Source organism: Falco punctatus, assembly GCF_963210335.1.
Source record: "Falco punctatus genome assembly, chromosome: 2".
Taxonomy (NCBI): domain Eukaryota; kingdom Metazoa; phylum Chordata; class Aves; order Falconiformes; family Falconidae; genus Falco; species Falco punctatus.
This window is the reverse complement of record NC_137581.1, coordinates 39,049,439-39,067,419: the sequence shown is the minus strand read 5'-3', so window position 1 is coordinate 39,067,419 and position 17,981 is coordinate 39,049,439.

Here is a 17,981-nt window from a genome sequence, read left to right as displayed (position 1 = left end):
CTTTCCACAAGGCAGACTGGTCCACCACGTATCTTGTATCTATGAATTTGCTGAATTTGAATGTCACAGAAATGCCATATTATTTCAATAGGATTGAGTTGTCTTAATTTCACTATACTAAACAGACAGGCTCATGTCATTGTGACTGAAATAATACATATATTTATTTTGCCAGTGGTTATATGGTATATGCACCATAAGTTTTTCAGACATTGTTGTGGTTTTAATATTGCAATTCGTAATTTGTCTGCCAATGGGAATAACACAAATGAAAGTATTACCATGTACAAAGTGCTACAGGACTGGATTTGAAAGTAACAATGAATTTAGGTGAGAGGTTTTGTTTGTTTGCTTTTTGTTTTCACTGTTAGATGATGCAGTTAATCAGATTTTATTTTCTGTGAAAAACATTATGTCCATAATCACTCAGTATTCTAACATTCTGCCATATGTCATGCAACAGTTATATTAATAAATTAGCATAATAATTGTATAAATTAATTTTACGCTTCCACAAAGTTAAATAATATTTGTGTAACAGGAGAGTCTGTTCCAAGAAAGGCTCATTGCCAGAATTATAATGGGATTTAAAAGCCTAATCATGCACTGAAAACTGCTTAGTTTCTGTTAAAACGTGGCTTTTCAGTTCAAGGCAGCTGCCCACAGAAGGTTTCTGAATGTTTAAGATCAGCCTGCTACTATAAGTCCACTGATGAACACCAAGTAAAAGATTAGCTGGGATAATAAGGTAGGTGTTACTACTAGAAGGAAGAAAGGTGAATGACGTAATTTTTTAGTATGTCAGCTGACATCAAGACAAATGGGGAGGATGCATTATATGTATGTATGTCACTGAAAAAACAATCATTGGAATTCTGTGCTTTAAAGATAAAACTAGGAAGGCACTTAGAAAACAGGAAGTTTGCTTGTGTAATCTGCTTATACTAAAACAAAAGGTAATTAGCCCATTTTTTCATTAATCCAGATGATGCCTTTTTACCTCAGTCTATTCATTAAATCCTTCAAATGTGACTTTTAATATTCCTGATTCTCATTAGAAGATCTAAAGATTGCTTAGTTGAAGATTAAAACACAATAATTTAAATAAGAATAACAGTTTGAATAGAAATTAAGATTAGATGGAGCAAGACTCAGACCAAGATGATCCAATTGGTTTCTTCCGATTGTGTCTAAGGAGGAGATTCTTTCAAGGTTAAGACCTGTTGAGTATTACACTCACATATTGTCATTACTATCAATGAGTGGGACTGTGCTGTTTACACAAGTGGAATCCAAGCAACTCAGTCAGAATTCTTCTTGGATTTAAAAATGAAACCTGTGATCTGGTAATTTCTGTTTCTATTACTGCACAAAATTTCTACTATGACAGAACAATATCATGCTCAATTTACATGATTAAAGTCAATAATATGCTAGGCTAAACTGGTCTTTTCAATATTCATCTGTTTTAATGGCTAAAGCACACATGCTATGCAAGGAAATGAGAGACTACAACAACAAGTTGGGGATTAGGAGACCTGAAATAAAAGCATGCATTTTGCTGAATACTGTGTTATTAAGCCTTAAACATTTCCCAGAGGTAATATATTGTTTTAAAAGAGCTATTAAAAGCATTTTTAAAATTCCCAGTGATAGAAATTAACTATAAAACTGTTTGCATGCACTCACTTGAACAGAAAATAGTAGTGAGTTCAAAATTATTTGTCAATTTTAAAATCTGTGTATGTATCAATGATAGATAACCTATCTTATATACATGGATAAATTAAATTTATTCTGTATATCTGGAGTATGTATATAGTCTATGTATTTAATCACATTCGCTTTCCCAGTTATATTCAATAAATTGCACATTTACTGTAAATACGTGATGAAATGATGATTGGCTTCTGTGCCAGTTATAATTTCCAGTTTCCGATTCCAAGCTGTTAGAGTTGTGCATTGGTGGAAAGGAGCGCTTGTGATTTTATAACACAGTTTATAAAATATGAAGTTATTTTGGGCAAAGCTGTTGTGTTTGGAAATGGTATTATCTTTGCCCACCTTGTAGCCTGATTTTTCTGTCTATGCGATTAGATTGTAGGTGGCCTATCACTATAGATACCATGTTTACAACCCACATGCCACTAACAGCCAGAACTAGTTCCATGACCTTTCTGACCTTCATAACAGCTGACTTCTCCTGAGACAATTGAATGTGTTTGAAATAATTTAATACAAAATCCAGTATTTCTTCCTGTCCAGAGTGGATTTTATATGTGTATGTGCAATTCTTAGCTCCTGAAGAAAAGATTCAAATACCAAGAGTTCCTACAAACTGTTGATGTGCCCAAGATTTTATTAAACTAATTACATATCTGTAAAATTGTCACTGATATCTTTAAAATACTGACTGACACTACTGACACTAGCTTTTGTTTTGGCAGTTAACTTCCACTGAGTACTCAGATAATTTTATAGATCTGGACTCCTGTTTCTACTCAGGTTTATTTATCCTTAGAAATAAAAAACATCAGAGGTTAATAGAAAGTTAGAAAAACAAGACGAATGAGCAGGGCAAGTGCTGAATTAGGCAAGTGGAAGGTAATACATATTTTGTGATAAAAAGCCTTTTTTGAATTGCAGTACAATAGTCTGAAAAGAAAAAATCTCAGGTAAATGTTACATAGGATCAATTTTGAGAAAGTTAGAGAAAATTGACTTTAACATTTCACATTTAACATGGTCTCATTTCACATACCAATGCAAAGTTATTTGCAAACCATGTAATTACTGCACTTGGGACCAGGATTTAAAGTATGCAGGAGCACAGCTCAAATTGATCTTACTATTGTCGTCAAACCCACAATTTCAGAAGAAAGTGATAGAAATATGAATTAGTTTTTGCAAATCTACTTTAGGGGGAAAAAACCCCACTTGTTGAATTTCTTTAATTTTATCTGTTTACCTATGTATGGAAATACCTTTTATGCTGAACAGAGCTCATCCTCTATAAGTTTTAGCAAAGAACCATAGAACAGAATTATAGAATCATTTAGGGTGGAAAAGACCTTTGAGATCATCAAGTCCAACCATTAATCCAGGACTACCAAATTCACTACCAAATCACGTCCCTAAGCACCACATCTACATGTATTTTAAACACTTCCAGGGATGATGATGATCCGACTACCTCCTGGAGCAACCTGTTCCAATGCTTGACCACCCTTTCAGTGAAGAAACTTTTCCTAATATCCAATCTAAACCTCCCCTGACATAACTTGAGGCTGTTTCCAATTGTCCTGTCACTAGTTATCTGGGAGAAGAGACCTACCCCCATCTGCCTACAACCTCCTTTCATTGAGTTGCAGAGAGCAATATGGTCCCCTGAGCCTCCTCCTCTCCAGGCTAAACAGCTGCAGTTGCCTTAGCTGCTCCTCACAAGACTTGTGCTTTAGGCCCTTCACCAGCTTTGTTACCCTTCTCTGGACATACTCCAGCACCTGTACATCCCTGTTGAAGTAAGGGATACATAAAGACTTCAAAAATACCTTTACTTCAAAAGACTTTGCAGATGAATGTTGAAAAAGGTTATTAACTTTCCAATAGTTATTTATCTCTGAGCGCACTAACCATGATGAGTTGTTGGGGTGATTTTTTTCCCTTGCAGGGGTGGGAGGGGGGCTGTGGGGGTTTTGTGTGTGGTTTTGGAGGAGCAGGGAGGCAATGTGTGTTGACTGTTACCTACTTTATAGTCTTCTTTAAGCCTAGGAAGACTGCTAAATCTGTATCACTTGCAAGGTGAGCTTTCATTTTGTCTTTCTCCTTTGCCGTTTTTCGGGTATATGCTCTGGTAACTTTTTAATATTCCATTTGACTTTTCTTGGCAAGGACAAAGTTACAACTGTGTCGCAGGAAACCCTTTGGGGAAAACAAAACCAACAAATCTGATGTAATCATTTAAGTGTTCTGCCATGCAACAAACAGCAAAGTAACCAAGGTCCTGTTTCTCATTCATATTAACACCACCTGTTATCTTACAAAATACAAATACATAATTTACTACCTAAAGCCATTTTTACTGCCAGTATGGGCAAGAATGGAATACAATGATCTCAGTGTACTCAAGTATTAAAGCTCACATTTCCTAGCTGGTAGTGAACAGTAAGAGCTCTATAAACATTAATGATGTCCAAATAGGTATAAATTACTCTGAAGCTGGTGACTGCTGCTTCAAGAAAAAAACAAATCAATCACCTATATTATGTAGGAATTTAGTAATTCAAACAATTTATATGACTCTGGAAATATCTTATTTTTCTGTCCTTCCTATAAGACAAAAGCAAGCCAAGTGGTTTCACCTTCTGCGTAGACAAGAGTGAAAATTTCTGATCTGACCTTTCCTTTTGTGAGCTGAACAAATTCTGCCTCTGTTATTTGGAATGAAATGGCATATGGTTGTCTTCTGCAGCTGATTTATGATTTTAAAGTTTGCCCACTCTACTATAAAGTGACCTATATCTATGATTGATTACTTTTGAACCAAAAGATCAACATCTTGATCACTTTCCTATGAGAAGAAGAAAAAAAAATAATAAAAAAACCCACAAAAAAACAAAACCAACCAAAAACGCAGAAAAAACAAAACCAACAGCTGAAAATATTTTTAAAGGTCTTCAGTGAAATCTTCCATCTACATTAGTCACCCACTAGTTTTTAGTGTATTTATTTCTGTGACTTAAATGTAAGATTCTGAACATTTCTGAAAACTTTTCAAAGTTGTGGGAACATTCTAGTCACCTAGGAAGTAGTTTGAGTATGCCTAAGAGCTAAGAATGCTGATTTAAAATAAATAAATGAATACATGAGTGACTGCATAAAGCAAATTCCTGTAACAAATTTTCAGGACACTTACTTAAAGCTTGCTCAAGTCAATATAAAGAAGTTAGACATGCAGAAAGATAGGCCAAAATTTGCTGACTCTTACTGTTCCATTTCCAATTATATGAAAATATTACATTTTTTTTCTAAGCAAGGACAAGTACATTACCATGTTAGTGATTTTCATGCAAAGAATTTAATATGCTTATTAGCCTATGATAACCATAAAAGAAGATGGAAAAGCTTGAAAAATGTAATATTATTTGAAAATATATTTTTATAAGGAAAAGAAGATGTAATTATATAGCATTTTCTGTTTACTTTGGGAAGTGAATGGATGCAGATTAAAATACACTGTTATAATCATGCCTGTTACTTTGTCTTAATCAATAGATTCAGTATTTGTTTTAGTCTTAGTGGCATTTGAGTCCTCATACATATTCAGAGTGTTCAAATGTAGTTATAAATGACAGTTTTGTTGATTCTTTAAGCCTAAACTGTTAGATTAATAATGAGTAGCTGTTTCAGGAGCATTTGTAATTTTTTTATCACACTTCTAGTCTTGTCACAGGCAAGAACCAAGCCACTATTACATGTGTTGATTGTGAGTAAAACCATTCATAGTGAGAAAGAATGACAGCAAAAGATGTAGCCACAAAATACAGTAACAGTTCATCCAAGTGACTTTGCTTCTTCTGCTTGATGTTGAATTAGTACAAGGAGATGGAGAAAAAAAGATCATCCCGCAAGCCTAAGCTGATCATAAAGAAAATGTTCATCTCTTCTGTAAGAAAGAATTCTCTGAGAGCAGAAAAGGTCTAGATTAGTATATTGAAACAAGATGGTCTGGTATTGAGCCAAATTGATCTTCCAGGTGGAGCGATGTTATTTAAAGTCTGATTCTTCATGATATTTCTTAATGAATAATGTTAATTTAATTAATCTCATTAATTACAATAAAGGCATTTTGTTGTCTTGTTTATATCTTTGAAGTCTACAAATGGCATAACAGCTGCTTTATGTTTGTTCTATAAATATCTTTATATATGCGCATCATGTATCCATATAGATATATGTAAAAATGAATTATGCATACATGTCTGCTAATATATATCTATCTATTTTATCTGTATCTGCCTATCTATCTATCTCTCTGACATGGAATTATTGCACAGTAATTACACCAATGAATTTCCTTCTGTAATGTGAACCTTTAACAATGGGAGAATTTCTTCAAGGAATAAACAAAATGTTTTGGAATTTTTTAAGCTTTGTTGTAAATGACCTTTCCCAAAACAAGGTTTGGAGGGGTTTTTTCACCACAAATCAGCATTTTTTCTCACTTAAATTTCAGGCATTGAAACAAAACAAAACTAAACATATGCAAGCAAAAGCAAAAAACAAAATAAACAAACAACAAAAATCAAAGCAAAACAAAAACCCACACCCCACCTCCCCCTCACCAGATTTGGAATTATCATGCTATTTGTATTTTTTTAATTATTATTTTAAAGTATTTAGTATTTCTAAACACAAGTCTTATATTATAAGACTAATTCTAATAGCACTGACATTATAACTGTAACTAATTTAATCAGTCTTTCAGCTCTCCAAGATACTGCTTCCTGGATAAATTCAAGATATAAAAATGTATTAACAGAGTTTAGAAAGCATTAGTTGGTCTAATATAGCACTGCACATCCCTGTAATGAATCTAATGTTTTCAGGAAAAAAAAAATAGAAATCTTGACGCTTCATCAGTAAAGACATATCTTTTTTGACAGCACATTCAATATGCTACTGGAGAAAAAAAAAAGAAAAAAGAAAAAAGAAAAAAGAAAGCATAACACCCTTATTTGTATGTATGAGTAGAATTTTATATTACAATGCTCAGAATTTATCATTGACTCTGAAGTTATACTCTACTTTTTGTGTCAATCTATGACTGGATTTTATCATTCCAGACAACAGCTTCAAATATGTGATAAAAAATTTACAGCATTCTGTCCATCCCTAGTATGCTTTAAAGGCAATCTGTGTTTCCTAAAATAAGCTGTGAATAACAGTAGTGAACCAGGTTTAAAAGGGGGAAAAAAAAAAAGTTTTATTCATTGTTTTTTAAAAATGTATTCAATATTTGCTTTGTTTCCGTTTATTAATTTTGAGTAGATGCAGAGATGGCTATACTGACAATTTAATTTTGATTCATATTACATGGTTTAACAAACTTGATTATGTTTATTCAAGTTCCACCTATTTCAGGAAAGCTGTGCAAATTTCTACAACCAATTCTAGAACTCTTTGAAGAACTCTTTACTGACAAAGACAAGGATTTAAAAGCTTCATGAACTATGATCATTAACTGGGATTATTGACATTTCAGGAGAGAGCTGGACAAACCAGAAGAAAGCTGCAAATGTTAAATTTCCAATGGTTTCTTTTTATTATTCTTATTCTAGCGACAGTAACTAGCTGAAAGCTATATACAGTCTGATTCTAGTCTGCACATGATTCTTAAAATTTATCTTCCCTGGGACTTCAGTAGGTGCCCTAGTAACAGCAATAGAATGTAAATTAAACTTGTGCTTTTTCCTCAGTCTTTGGCTTTTTTCCATAGTTATTACTTCAGTGATATGGCTCCTAGCTTGCAATTCCTTCTACTTCAGAGAACAGCCCATTGGTTCCTGGAAATAAGTATATCTACTCACTTAAATAGTTATCTTTTTAAAAAACCCAACACAACTTTTCTGACCATGTAATCTGATACTGATTCAAGAAGTCATCACGTATACAGAAGATAAGACAAATTGGTAGGTTGACACTCTCATTTTTCCCACTTAGCTGTAGAGATTTTCCTGTAGTGGTCTGTGAGGCTCTGCAATGCTTTGGCATTTTGAGTTCTTCTTTATAATTTTTATTTTTAACTGGAATATATATTTATATTTCCTGTGTATCTTTGATGCCAAATATACCAGAATTTACTCCAAATTACTCTGGAGGAAAAAAATCAACCAACCAACCAACCAACCAACCCACATTAAAAAAAAAAGAAAAAAAAGTGACTGCTGTTATCCTTTAATTTTGGCACTGTGGTAGGCTCCTGCTCACCTAGCTTTTGGAGTAAGATGCAGTTACTGAAATATAGGCCTCATTCATATTTGAGATTCCCTGGGCACTACTAATCTGAAATATCTGTGAGGGACTAGCATGTATGACCTAGAATTGATGGGTAACTATGACTCTGGGAAGTCAGGTAGAGGCCACCTGGAATGCGCTAGATCATCTGATATAACACTAGATATCCATGTGTAAGCATTTCAATACCAAAATAGATGGCTATAAGGTAGCTGTTTACATCAGAATCCATCCATGCTTCTTTTATAAACAATGGGGGAAATGATGCTTTTACATCAGAATGTTCCCACTTTGGATATCTAAACCTAATTCAAAATGTAATCAAAAAATCCATAGTCAAGGGTTGCTTATTTTTTGAGGCATCTAAAACTTGCTAGTTCATTTCCTCCTTAGTTTTCTGTGCAACATAGACAGAGAACTTTCCTCATATAAGAAGCTGGAGCCCAGTTCAGATGTTCACAACAGAACTTTAGAAATGATCAAGAATACCTCAGAGGTGACATATATAACTGAGGATCTGTGGAAGCCTTGTGTGGTTCTGAAGTAGCAGCTGGAGGCCAGCTAGAGTACCTCATGACATCCCGAATTGCATTAGACATCTGTATGTGGGTGTCTGAACTGAGGTTTGAGTTGTGCAAGCTAGTCGTCTCGGGCCAGCTGTACAGTCAGTGAAAGAAATACACAGCTCTTTAGCAAAATTCATGTGATATATTTTAGATGTCTTTAAAGTAAGATAAGTTCCACCCCTGACTAAGAGATGCTTAGTGGCATCAAAATCTTGTTGATGAAGTGCCAAGCATTAGACCAGAATAACATGTAGACAAGTGTTTTATTTTTAAGCTCATAACGATTTCAATTAACGTTAAACAATTGCTCGAGGACATTTACTGGATCATGAATAGACTGAATGGCTTACAGTATTAAGCCTTCAAGAGAAACTAAAAACAGGAGTTCATCAAAGACAGGAGAGGGGGTGGAAAAAGGAAAACAGGAAAGGACAGAAGGGCACTATTTCATTTCTTTGTCAAACCCCCCAAAAGATGTGTTCCATTTAGTGCTTTGTTAGGATTGACTTTTGGTTTCACCTAACTTAAAATCCAGGCCAACCCTTTTGAGTTACTAATGCTTATAGAATCTGATCTAAACATTGAGTAAGGTGACTATACAGCTGTTAGCTAGGAGAATGTTATTTTAGGGTAGAAACACATTTCTTTTCATGCTGAGAATTTTGGAAAGGTAAAAGGTCAAGGGAATGCAATATGGTGTCATTTTGTGAGTCAGAAAATGTTATAGTCATATGAGATATTTTTTTTTGTTCTACTGGAAATTTATAGAACTTAATGAAAAATATGTGTTCAGATAGAACAACGTAAAAATAACAGGAGCAATACTTTGTCTCTTCAGTTACACAGCTGAATTTACTGGGAGGTTTTTTCAGTAGGTTAATTGGTAAAACTGAGAGACATGTTCCCTAATACATAGCACAGAAGCTATTAAAGAGTAATTTATACGGTAATTATATCTCCAGCTGTGACACAAGCCTACCCTCTCCTACTTATCATACTTACTGGTATGATTGGCTAACCAAAGTAGTGTCATATACATTCCTATTACAGCTTTCTAATTTAGAGCTTCTATGTTGGCATCAGCCCATAAGAAGGAGAAATAGAAACAGCAACAGAAGCAGCCTGCAACTGTCCAAATTCCCTCTCACATCTGCTTTGGTAGTATTTTGAAACTCTGTCAAAATTAAAATGATTAAGTAGCATTATACATCTCTGTCTCTTGAGATATATGTATATACTCTTCCACTTTAGCACAATTTTGTCTGTTATAAAATACTTCTGTCATTCTTTATCATCACTATGAGAAAAATAATGATGCCATACGCACAAACTTTATAATCTTCTTTAGGGATTCTATCAAAAAGAAGTTGCTAAACTATACCTGTAATTACCTTTTACTGAAAGACTGCAAAAGATTCTTACATCTATTTATTTATTTAGACCTCATAAGTGATCCTGAAGCACTTACAACATCCTGGAAATCAAAAAAAAATATCTGTAACACTTTCAAATAAAGATACTCAGTAATGGAAGGATAATAGTTTTTCTATAACTCATTTTCTCATGCTATGCAATCATAGAATGTAGGTGGAATTATTTATTACCTTTTATAGTAATGAAAACACAAAGAAAAGCAGAAAACTAAAAAAACCCCACAACTGTTCAGAGATTATGTTCCTATAAATCTGTGGCATTTCAAAGGGGAAAGAGGCTTCTTTTCATTAAAAAGTATGCCTGTATGTTCTTAGGAGGTATTTTTTTTTCAGTAAAATATAACTTTTTAAAAAAGAATGCTTATTTTCTCCTATTACTTCTTCCTATTCTTTGCTCTTCTTTCAAGATTTTAATGGATCCCTAAATGTCCAAACAAAGAAAAAAAACTGAATAAAATTTAAAGAACAGAACATGGAGTTTTATTTAGAAAAATCCATGGAAAACTAATGAGTAAGCCATAAGGCTTGATATACAGAAAGTGGTGGGTTAGTAGGTGCTTCAAGGATGTCATTCTGTGGCATTTATGTACCTGTGGTACAAAAATCCTGTACCTCCCACATTTAACTACAGGAATGCATACAAGTTACAAGACTCAGAAAGCTTAATGAATCAAAACACCAATGCTAAATATTTGCTCTTGTCATCAGCAATAATCTTTTGATTAAATTGATCTTCCTTTTTCACCTTTATTTCAGCTCATAGATAACCTTAGATTTTGTTTATGTTTGTTGCAAAGAATATTTATTTGCTTTCTTTTTTCAAGGTGATTCTCCTTTTTTCTTCAAGTACATTTCAGAATAGAGGAGAAACATGGCAGTACATTTCAAATGGGGAGTGGGCTTAATTCTGATACATTCTTTCCACAGAAAAGTATTCAGCTTTCAAATCTGGCTGGTATGCCTTAGCACTGAGATTGAGAGCCCTTTCCTCAGATCTGCTTATTTAGATAATATAGGTTATGGGGAACCAAATCTGCTCTGAGAGTTTAGTTACACTTGACTTTTCTATGTATATATGTGAGGAGAGAGCAATTACCTTAAAAGCATTCTCTTTGGACTTTATTATTACACGTCCTCTGCAATTTGTCTTTGAAGGAGTTACTAGTCTGATTACAGCCTTATCTTTATTAGGCATTTCTTTACAGTGCTCATTTTAGAACTATTTTGTAAAAAAAGTAATAAAAAGCCTTTGTCGTCGTCCGTCCGTCCCCCCCCCCCCCCCCTTTTTTTTTTTTTTTTTTTTTTTTTTTTATGTAGTGAAAATTAGTTTGGGCTAACAGCTTTCTTTTTTTCTGTAACTTGTTTGATATATTTGCTGATTCCATTGCTTATCATGTTTTAATATCCCACTGGTTCTGTTGTAGAGGGTTTATGTACAGTGTTTTAGGTACTGCTGTGATTTCTGAGTCCCTTTAAGGCTTGTAAGGAAAGGTGAACTCACCTGGCAATCGGAAACAAGCCTGGCGGCTTTGATGGACTTACTGGTCTGAATTAGGAAAACTTCCCTGCCAGGTTACTTCCGAGTGAATTTTTATTTTTCTTTTCAGGTGATGCATTTTTATGCTTAGTATAGACACGACAACAGAACAGAAAATCCGGACCAAAGCGGCCAGCGGCTGCGGGGTTCCAGCGCCGTGCGCGCCGTGCGCGCTGTGCAGCCGCGGAGCGGGCTCGTGGCAGCCCCGGCGCGGTCCCACAGCGCCCCCTGCCGGCGGCGCCAGCGCCCCCCCCCAGCGGCCCGCAAACAGCCGCGCCAGCGCCGCTTCCAGTTTGGGAAAAGCTCGGTGTTTCGTTTTGGAGTTTACACAGAAAGACAGGCTAGATACTTGACCCCACATTGATGCATTTGGTAACAAATAGGAGAGGTAAACCAATTTACTAAGTAGATTAATCACGAAGGCAATGCATGCAACTCTATTCAACAAAACTTACAAAGTATTTTATGACTTTGGAAAATGACTATTCCAAACGCTTTGGGACAGCAATTTTTGGTGTTCTAAACTGAGTGGTGCAGAATTATATAGCTCTCTCCAAAATACAGAAGCAAAGAAATTCTATTCTTCTTATACCATTCTCCTTCTTATGTCTGCTTTCCAGCTCATCATCTGTTAACAAAACTAATTACTTCAATTCTAACCAGAATTTTATAAGTCAAAAAGTTTCCTTGTTCATCAAGAACTATGAACATTCCCCTGAATCTATTTCTGCCTGCTACTCCAGATTTAATGTTCAGTGAAACCAAAAAGCAAGAGACAGGTGGGTTTTAATTAAATGGTTCTGGATATCTGATTTAAGGCTGTGAGGAATATCAAGTCACTTTCTTCATGTTAAAGGAAAATGTGAGCAAAGCCCACCGCTGAGCTTGAAAAAAGAAATTAAGGAGAAAATGACATCTCCACTGGCTTTTGTTAACTTCCTAGAAATTTTGAAAATTCACCCCATTTGAAGAGTTATGTACCTTTCAGGAATAAATGTTCTATGGGAGAAAAGAGGTTGAAATGGATTAATGAATCTTAAGCTATTACTGAAAGGGCAACAAGGTGTATGGGAAAAAAAAAAAAAAAAAGATTAAAGATATCAAATAAGGAAATTGGGAAACATTAGAATATGCTTTATGGCGTGCCATGATTCTTAAGGAAATTTTATTTTAATTTTGTGGGGGTTTTCCAATTTTGCAATCTTCCCTAAAAGGACTTTTTTTCTTTCTCTCCTATCCCCTCCCCTCTCGTCCCCTCCTTTGTTTTTAATTTTCATGGACTTTTTAAAGAATTGAAATCTAAACCTATATAACTATCAAACATAAAAAGAAGGCCAAATGGAAGTGGATATAGATTCATTTTTCCTCTAGTGCAAGTCATGAAATAAATTCTCTGTATGTGTGCATTTAAGTGAAATCAAGTCTTTCATGAGTGGCTTGCCATTGCCCTTATATCTACAGAACAGCTTCAACTTATCTGCCAGTACAATGGTTATCATTTGTTGGTAAACAGAACACAGCTGACTGTGGAGAGATAAGACAGCACCTGAATGAAGATACATAACTGGAATTCAGAAATACCAGCTGAACATAACTTGAAGCCTTTCAAAAAAGGTAGGAAACAATGTGTCAGGACAATTTTCTGAAAGCAGGAAAAGGTTGATACATGGTTTGCAATAAAACCGAGACTCAAGATTTTGCTCATTCCTTTTGATGCCTGTTTTTCAGAAAACATTGAGACTGATTATGAAGTGTTTTGTTTGTTTTAATACAAATTACAAGTTTTGAAAAACAAAGAACATTTTGAAAGAACTCTTCTGAGTTAGGTAATTCATGGTCACGATTTTGTTGACCTGTTACTAGAACCTCCAGGTATTTGAATTATTATTCTTTGTTTTACTTAACAGCAGAGAAAAACAAAAAAAAAAATTAGCCTTATACATTTTTTTTATATTTATTTTTCTATATGAAAACCAGCTTTAGTAGCACTTGTTCATGTTTGAGATTCAGGTAGCAATTTAAAATATCCTCTTTTAAGGATTTCTATGAAGACAACAAGCCCAGCTGTACAGACAAGGCAACTTTGGCCCCAATCTAATCACCACCTGAATAACTACCATTGCCTGGAGTAAGAAAAGCATAACTAGGATTTCTTGGTTGTAATCAACTAGCTATGTTTTCCACCAAAGGTACAAGATACATCCTAAATAGTATAATCAAGAGCAATTAGTTAATGAGAAAGGACTTATATCACAAGCAGTTTCATGATACTTTAAAAAAAATCCAATCACATTTCTTTGATGGCAATTAATAGTTTCCTTTTTCCTGTGAAGAAACAATAAAGTCAATTCCTAGTCTCCTTAGAGAAGATATATTAATCACTGTAATTTTCAAATATTAAGCTAAATTTTATGATTGATTTTTAGTACCTTACAGCAGAGTACTGTCCTAGAATTCCGTGTCTAGAAAGCAATAAACATCATATATAGGCTCACAGCTTAAGCAATGAATAATACTTGGCCTATAATTTCAGGAAGACTTTGCTTCTCATAGTTTTGTGAAGATTCAAGCATGTTTTCTGCTATCTTGCTATCTTTCACAAAATCATTAAGGACCAATTCTAAAACTTTTTCTTAAGATGAGTATACACAGTTGGATTTTGGTCAGAGAATAGATAGGGAGCCTATGCAAGGGATACAGTTTTATTGTATTCGGTGTATTACAGCTCTGCTGAGAGTTTTTTTGGCATTAGAGACATTCAGGGTGAAGGAAGGACAATCTGACTGGCAGAAACAAAGTCAATGGCCCCAAGACAAGTTTATTATCATCATGTAGAGTGTAACAGTTTCAGAGCAAGAACCCACCAGGACTTCCCAGACTCTTCAGTGAACAGATCACGTAATCAGTCTGTGCCTGGGGAATAACTGATGTTCTTCCATGAGCATGTACAGACAAAAGAATGGTAATGCAAGAATGTCTCTTGGGCATCTAAAATATGTGTCTGACTTTTTGACACAATCCCTTATTGAGCTGCAGAGGAGAAAGAAGACTAACAGTTATTGGCTCTTGGCTGAGCTTTGCAAGCAGCTGCTTTGTTCTGTTCAACTGTAGCTGACTGTTTGCCAATACATGTGAAAGTATTTGTCAGCAAGAATTAAGCACAACAGTTTTCACATTCACCTTGTGATAGGGTAAACAGAGGATTTTGAGATTTTATTGACTCTGCATACAAGCTACCTCAGACTTGCAGCCACACAGCTGGTACTAACTAGGTGGCTGCTGTGTAAAAGTTTCAGTTCCTTTTTCAGATCTTAAACTGTCTATTCTCAAGTTCCGGTTAAGGTGGTCCAATAACATCTAAAATATTTTAATTGGCCTACAGTGCCTCAAGGTTAATAATAGTATTAGCCTATTATGATGCTTTGCTTAGTACTGGCACAATATGTACAAAATTTGTACCAAGAAATAGTTGGAGAAGAGGAAAAAAGGTTAGTTGCAACAAAGCTGAAAGCATATGAAAACACAATTCATGCATTAATGCCAGGTCAACGAATATGGAAGAAACTTGGATCTATACAGTTCCATTAAATCACACGAAAACTGGAGAAAAACTATTTTCCAGTAGTTAGAGAATACATCTAAGGAGTGGGACTACCAGCATGTAATCTTACTTTATGCATGTGTTTGTTTCATTTTGTACTCAATTTACTTGATTTTCTTTCTGAAAATGGTTGTAACAGTTGGTAGAAAATACCTTATTGCCAGACTTTGGAAAGATGGAGAGATTGTCTGCCATCCATATATGATTCCAACTATAGATGGACTGTTTCAGTCAGAATTTATCCCTTTTTTTTCTGTTATTCCAGGCCTTTGCTTGCCTAGAATAATTACATCTCCCACACCACTGAGCCTCAGCTCCTTCCTGTAGCACAATGAAAAGGATCATCTATAGCCACTTCCACTTGTATGAGGTAGTATTGAAAATTTACCACAGGGCAAGCTCCAACACACTCATTCTATACTCACACATTGCTCAAACCCATTATCTGGAAACCCATAATGGAAATCTCAGAGAATGGAAATTTCATTTGTCTTTAAATTTTAGGGCACCTACATAAGTATCAGAAACACAGTAACTAACATCGATGTAATTTATCTAACCTTGGAACAATTACAAACTGCACAGGTGTGGTTATGTCTATCAGGAAATAATTCAGCCAAATTAAGATCGTTAAGGTGAAAGAGCTAGTGCTGAGAACTTGACTTGTACAGTGTATGTGTTTCAAGGGAGTTAATTCTAACTGGCTCCAGAATGATCTCCTGAGCTAAGCGCTAATTAGTAGCTGGCACAATTTTTTACTTTGGGAAGGAAACCAGTTCAAACACTGAAGATCACCCCACAAGGTGTACAAATGCATGATTAGTGGGAATACTGCAAGATTTGCCTCAGAAGTACACTCCTGAGCTAAACCAAAATACTAGTAAAGACTCATGCCCTATTTATCAGTTCCTACATTGGAAAGGTCAATGAGTTGTTAACTGCTGGAACTTGGTGGAAATTCTTGGATGACCTGGTTTAATTCTGACTAACATGACACTTTATTCAGTGTGACTACACAAGATGTCTAAACCAGGCACAAATCTGAATCACCTAGCCATTAAGATGAACAACTGTAGCCTCTATGTAAGCAAGGAAAATAAACATGTTTCTGAAGGTCTTTGTGGAGTTATCATGTCAACCTAGCTAGGTTCTTGACTGTTCAAGTAACCCTTGTCTCTAATTATGCTTATTTGTTCCCCAAGTCAGTCAATAGTTTTGTACTCGAGACTGTACTTTGTGACAATTGTAGTATACTATATAGCAAATACATATTTTGCATAATTTAATCTTTCAGTTAAGACTGTTGCCTGCATGATCTAATTGAGAAAGCCTTTAATGTGAACTGTGAATATTTAACTCTAATACATAGTTAAATTTCTTGAATTTTGATTGGCTATATAAATAATGTGAGTATGCAAGAGTGGATAACAATATATAGCATATATCAATAGGTTATGAGAAACAAGTATTGCTAAACAAGAGTTCTAACATCTCAAATTTGTATATTTAACTCTGACTCATCTTTAAACAAAAAAGGACAAAAGAGTCAAATTAAGATAAAAAAATGGACACTTTTCACTATTTAGTCTTTTAATAACAATAGCTTTGTATTGTTCTACTAAAGCACATATAAGAAAAAAGCATAAAATTATATATATATATGTATGTGTGTGTATATATATATCTCATATATATAAAAATATATTAATCGCTGCTGCTTGTAAAGTAAAATTCATCACACTTTTGGTAACCTGTTAGTATTGTGACCATTTCTATGTGAAGCCCTTTGTGATGACTTTAACATTACTGTACAGCTTTATGTGGGTCAGGAAATTAGTTCAGTGTGTTTATAATAAACACAGCGCTAAGTTGACAAGAATCTGAAAATATATTATTTAATTATGATAAAATCTAATTATATGCAATAAACTTATTTAAAACTAATTAATTCACATTTATTTATTACTGGATTAAGACAGGGGCATTTTGAATAACTGGATTAAGTTCTAAGAAATTAATTTTCTCTTAAACTTTTGCAATTTCCTTAGAGATATGTTTGTTGAGCTTTCTCTTTTCTTGAATACAGAAAAGTTAAGTACCTTTAAAATGACAAGAATCTTAAAAATCCTATTTTATGAATGTTGTCATAGTTTATATCATTATGAAATTGTGTATTCCACAAACATCTGAAATTTTGAAAAGAGAAATGCAACAGCATAACTAATAAAAAGAAAACATATTTGCAATTATATTTTTTTAATAGTTCATTCATACTTAAAATCAATCACTAATGTATAATTTCACTCATTTCATCATGGAAATTCATGCAACCAATTTTGCCTCCAGAAAGAGGTGGTGAATTTGGAGGATTTTTTTTGGGGGGGTGGTTGGTTGGTTTGTTTTGGGGTTTTTTTGTTTAGGTTGTGTGTTTTGGGTTGTTTTTTTTTTGCTAGATATGGCTACCACATGTATGTATTTGAGAATGCAGAAAAATACATGCCTTCAGCTGGATAATTTGTTAATTGACTGGGCACAGGTTGGACCCAAGATCAAAAAAATCTAGCAGACAGTGGCATTTATTTCATTCAAAATGGAAGTTTGCTTTACCTGTTACACTACCTTTTACTTGAAGCACATTTTCTGTTATCTCACCTGTTGTCTCTCATTTTTCTTTATATCCTTCCATTTTTAAAAAGAAAAAAATGTTATCATCTATGTGGGGGAGGACCATCCTTCCAATCCACTCTGTTTTATGCTTTGCTTTTCTGATCATTATGCATGTCAGACATTGATTTGAACATTTGGTACTTATGAAAGTACCATGTATT